Below are 5,000 nucleotides of genomic sequence, written 5' to 3' on the forward strand. Positions count from 1 at the left end.
TTATCGTGTTTCAAACCACAGGCTAAGCCCGATTTTTCCCCGAGTGGTTTTAGAAGCCCAACTAAACACAAGCTGCGAAGTTTTTTCAACGGCTTCAAGAAAACATATAGATCCACAAACAAAGCGTGTTCCCCTCTGGATTCCGCAAAAAGTTAAAATAATTATTGTGTAGAGGAGCTTAACATTAGAATACACGAAAAACAAGCTGAGCCTTATTTAGTATTGCTTTATGTAAATAACTCTAATGAGGAATGTTACTTTTACAGTTTTTAAAGAGCATGCGGGTGATGCTTTAGCAGTGATCTGAGGGGCGTTTTGGTCATTAATTCTTAAAGAATTTTGAAGCTTACCATAAGCAAAGTTTTTCAACAAACTAGATCTTAAAGTTCCTTAAACTTAATTTTTTTCCAGGTTGTGGATATTCAGCAAGCACAGCAAGCAACATCTCCACCGCAATCACTGCAGAATTCTGGCTTTGATTCAAGAAGATCAATGCCACCTCCATCAGCACCACCGATGACTCCAGATGGCAACATGAGTACAAGAAGAACATCGGTCCTCCTAATGTTAGACCACATCCTGGAGCGGTACAGTTTTTTCTTTTTTGCGTGTGTTTGTTTAACTTGCATTTAACTTTAACCATCTTTTAAGGTCCTTTTGCGGGACAGGAAGTTTTTTTTTTCTTCCATCACCTTTTTCCTTGTGTACTTCATCAGTAACAACCCACCGTGATTCAAAAACACTTTTACCAGCTGAATACAAAAAAAGTGAATTACAGCAAAAAATTGTTGGAAAATGGACAATGATCATTCCTTCATGTTCATGAAATAATATTTTGTATGCTTAGTTGATTGTTCCTCCCTGTAGCTGTGGGTTGACTTCTGTGAGTTCCTAAAAGTGATGCCTTGATCCGCTGCACATTTTGTATTTTCGTATCCAAATGCGCTCTACAAGTAATCAATCTATGGGTGAGATCAGACATCAGCATGTGCATACTGCCACCACTGGCAGCAACTATCAGTCCATTAGTGATGTCACTGAACCCATGAATGAATGAATGAAATGAGATCTGACCACAACACTGGGAACTCCATACCCTACTCTTTACGTACAATGAAGGGACCCCCTTCTTGAAAAATTTGGGGGTCCATTGCAAAATTTTGGGGGTCCAGCTAATTGATACTCAAGAATTACATGTACTATTTGATCTATGGCCTCTTAATTGCTGCTGCATTACCCTTTCAGATTTCTAAATTGCACAAAAATAGTGTTATCCCTTCCCTGGAATATGTACTTAAAATAAAATGATCAATTTCTTTGAAACTGATTCATGGATCAAAATATATGGTGCTGTCAAAGCTCCATTGTTCACATCTGAAAGTGTCTTGAGAAATCTGTATGTTGTAGGAACTGTTGGCTCCAGTTGATAAATGATCTAGATCTTCACAGCAAAAAAACACAAAGCTGAATCTCAATTTTCCGTAAAAGAGCATCATTTATTTTAAACAAAGATAAGCAAATTGATACACAGTTCATCGCCGTCCCGTGACATTGTCATGGCCAATGATAATAATCAAGCGATTGAGTAATTCAAGTTTCATGTTAAACACGTTAATATTAATTAATGGTAATGACCCCGAGAATAGAATGTTAGACACTTGCTACCTCTTCATACTTAAATTGTTTTGTGCGATTTCTAACTTTACAGAGTTCAGATATGTACGTTGCCATAAGAAAACATGTTCTTCCCTATGATGAGTCAAAGCTTTCATTTGAGGTAATATCTTGACATGATGGTGGTTGAGGTCACACTTGGCCTTAATTACTATAGTAAAAGTGAAGTTTACTACATGTATATGGTAAACAGCATTTTACGTGTGTCTGGTTATCTTCACTTCACTATAGTAAACGTACATTTTGTCTGTTGCAATGATAATGGCAGCAGGATGAAAGTTAAGTTTACTGTGGTAAACCGACCTTAAAAAGCATGGGTTTTTCGTGAGTTTATCTAAACTTACCATAGTAAACTTTGTTTACCTTTTTTACTGTAGTTAAATGCATTTGTGACCTCAACTGGTGTGTACTGTCAGTGCTATGGCAATTGATTTAATTGCACCTGAATTCGTGAATCTTGAATGTGAAATAAAAAACACTATTAAATGTGAATCGATAAATATTGACTAACGTTTTTGAATTTTGCACCTTTTCGGCGACCATTATTACTGACACTGCCAAAAGCTTTGTGCTTGTCTGGTAACCTTCCACTGTTCAAGAAAGAAGACTCCAAATCTCCTAAAAGACCTGCTAGAATGAAAGTGTTTAATAGGCTTTCACCAACAGCTTGTTTGGGAGCCACAGATCTTGTAAAATAGTGACCAGTCATAATAATGTTGTGTAACTCCTAGGTGACGTGGTTAAATAAACAATACCGTAGTTTTTCGGTTATAAGGCACAGCCTTTCTTCTCAAAGAAAGGCTTGTTGGCTCCAAATGTGATCTATACTCAAGCTGTGCCTTATAGCCGAGTATCTTCTTGCAACAAAACTCTTGCAGGGACGATTCTTCGATCCTTTGCCGTGATCTTGTATGTTAAACTCATCCCAGTCTTCCACTTACTGCGATTCCAAAATGGTGGCCTCACTCCAACGTTCGTGATGATGGCCTTTGTACAACAAAAACTTCACCCGCAAGAAAGTACTAATAACAGCAGGATTTCAAGGTTTTTCTTTAAATTCTAGTTGAATTTCCTTCTGCCACTTTACTTGACTTACATTGCAATATTCAGTTGAGAGAGACAGCGTAACTAGCGATGAGTTGAACCAGGATGCGTCTTATAACCGAGTGTTTTGATGAGATTTTCAGTTTGTGACATACATGCCATTAAGTTTGAAAGTTAAAGGTGCACCTTGCATCCGAAAAGCTACGGTAATATGGGTAATAATGCACGTGAGGATGTTGACATTTATGCAATGCATTGGAATACTTTTTTTCCTCAACAGAAAGGAGATATCATCAAAGTTCTTAAGAAAAATGATAATGGAAATTGGTTTGGTCAGAATGGCGACAGAACAGGCTATTTTCAGTTTACCTATGTACAAGAAGTAATACCAGGGTGCAATTCTCCAGTTTAGCTTGTCGATGCAGCTTGATGTTGCAACAATTTAAGTGAAAAATACAGTGTACGTGTAACTTGAGATCGTCGATGTCAATTCAACAGTCTGTTGTAAGTCTAAGATGGTGACAAGTTTTAGTTGAAATGGAGATGTTTGTTGATCAAAGCATTCTCCCTTGTTAATGGTTTAAGAACACTTTTGTAAACCAAAAATTAATCATACTAAAACTTGGCATTAGCTTTTCCCATCCCTGGCCTTTTAGGAATTCCACCAAAATGTAACATTAAAATTTGCCCTTGACAGTCGTAATCGTGGCTTCTAAGAAGAGGTTATAAATTCGGTCAAAATTACTTGAAGATTGTACAGGACCATTTTGTCAGATATAAGGAATTTCTGAAAAATCTGCAGCAGTGATTGAAACCTTTTGGTTCATAGTGGATGTTATGATTAATTATGCAGGGGGAAGAATTAGGTAACTCATAAAGAGGCTTGGGTCATTTGAAGTATAGGTATGTGCTACTGAAAAATACAAAAGAACTGCAGTATTAGAAATGACTCAGTGAAAACAAAAAGCTAGGAATTTCATGAAAATACCATTATTCCGAGCTTCAACTCAAATAAAAGGGGATTTTAAGTTTTTAAAGGGGAAAATCCAAGGAAATGATGATTAAAAGGTTTGATCCACTCAGAAGACATTCTTACAATTTTTTTTGTTTCACTTACCAAATGTACTGTGCACTCCATTTCCAAATTCAGATGTGCTTTTTCTCTGATCAGGTTTAAATAAAATTGCATTATCATTTCAGATTTAAAAACAAGGTTCACTTGTTAGCTTGGGGAACAGAGACTTGGTATTTAAATGATAGCTAACTTAGATTTGTGTTTTCAACAATCATTTCATCTGCAGAACTTTATAGAGCCAAGTTGCTTCAAGGAAACTAATGCTTTTTGCCCTTGCTCTTGCCTTTATGATCGCTCTTGACAGTAAAAACAGCCTTTTTGTTAAGGTTGGCAGAAATGAAAAGTTTTTTTGGAGTGTTAAGTATTTATGAGTCAATGAGTCAATGAGTCATGAGTCAACGAGTTAGTGCAGTTAATTAAACCATAAAATGCAAGCTAAAATTTCAGAGAGTGCTTAGGCCTAATCACTGAAACGAGGGCTTAGGCTTAATCAACAAATTATTGCTATATTGACTGTGAGTCTCATTGACTCATTGACTCATTTGACTCATAAAACATGCGTTTTGGTTTTTTTGTACGCCCAGCTGAACTCAACTCAAATGATTGTCCTATAGAATTGAAAGAAAATGACCCACTTAGCCACTTGGTTAATAATATTATTGTTAGCCCTGAATTAGGAAGATTTGGGTGAGAATGCAGAGAAGCTGCAACTTGTTTCATGACCTTACAATCTTCACAGGCATCATAGCCATTACAGATGACTTTTTGTAACAGGGATGGGATTGGTAGTATTTGTACAGTCTGCATAATTCTGATTTTGTGTACTGTAGGAAGGTGCCAGCAACCTTAAGCCCTGTGCCAAAAAACTCTCTGAATGTTTTTGTATGTAATTAAAATTGTGGTTACCATAGCCACCAAATTTTGGCAGATTAGATTTTTGCAGAAATGTAACTTTCGTTATCAAATATTGCCAGCCAAGAAAATTGCTGTTGTCCTAATGCAATAACGATTAAGTGCAGTAGCTTTTGCTGTCATTGAAGAAACAGTGTCACAAATGTGTTTATGTTTCTTTGGTGTGAGCATCTATGCATGGATTAACCTTTCATTTTTTATTGGTTTTTCCTAAAGTAACCATGACAGTTCCGCTTCCCTTCTTCCATGGAGTTCCCCACCCCACCCCCCCCCCCCCTCCTCCCCTTCAACCCAG

The 5,000-nt window shown here is 36.9% G+C and overlaps 1 long non-coding RNA gene across 1 annotated transcript in view; it reads left to right on the forward strand.

Moving 5' to 3' along the window:
- The first annotated feature begins 409 nt into the window (after positions 1 to 409).
- LOC138019116 (uncharacterized) overlaps positions 410 to 5,000 on the forward strand; it is a 5,441-nt gene continuing 850 nt past the window's right edge. Inside the window, exons 1-3 of the long non-coding RNA XR_011126107.1 lie at positions 410 to 587; positions 1,709 to 1,777; positions 2,999 to 5,000. The exon at positions 2,999 to 5,000 is cut by the window's right edge and continues 850 nt beyond it. This is a non-coding gene — a long non-coding RNA (uncharacterized lncRNA). The remainder of the gene's footprint in view (positions 588 to 1,708; positions 1,778 to 2,998) is intronic.

The sequence above is a fragment of the Montipora capricornis genome, chromosome 10, assembly GCF_036669925.1.
Source record: "Montipora capricornis isolate CH-2021 chromosome 10, ASM3666992v2, whole genome shotgun sequence".
Lineage (NCBI taxonomy): Eukaryota > Metazoa > Cnidaria > Anthozoa > Scleractinia > Acroporidae > Montipora > Montipora capricornis.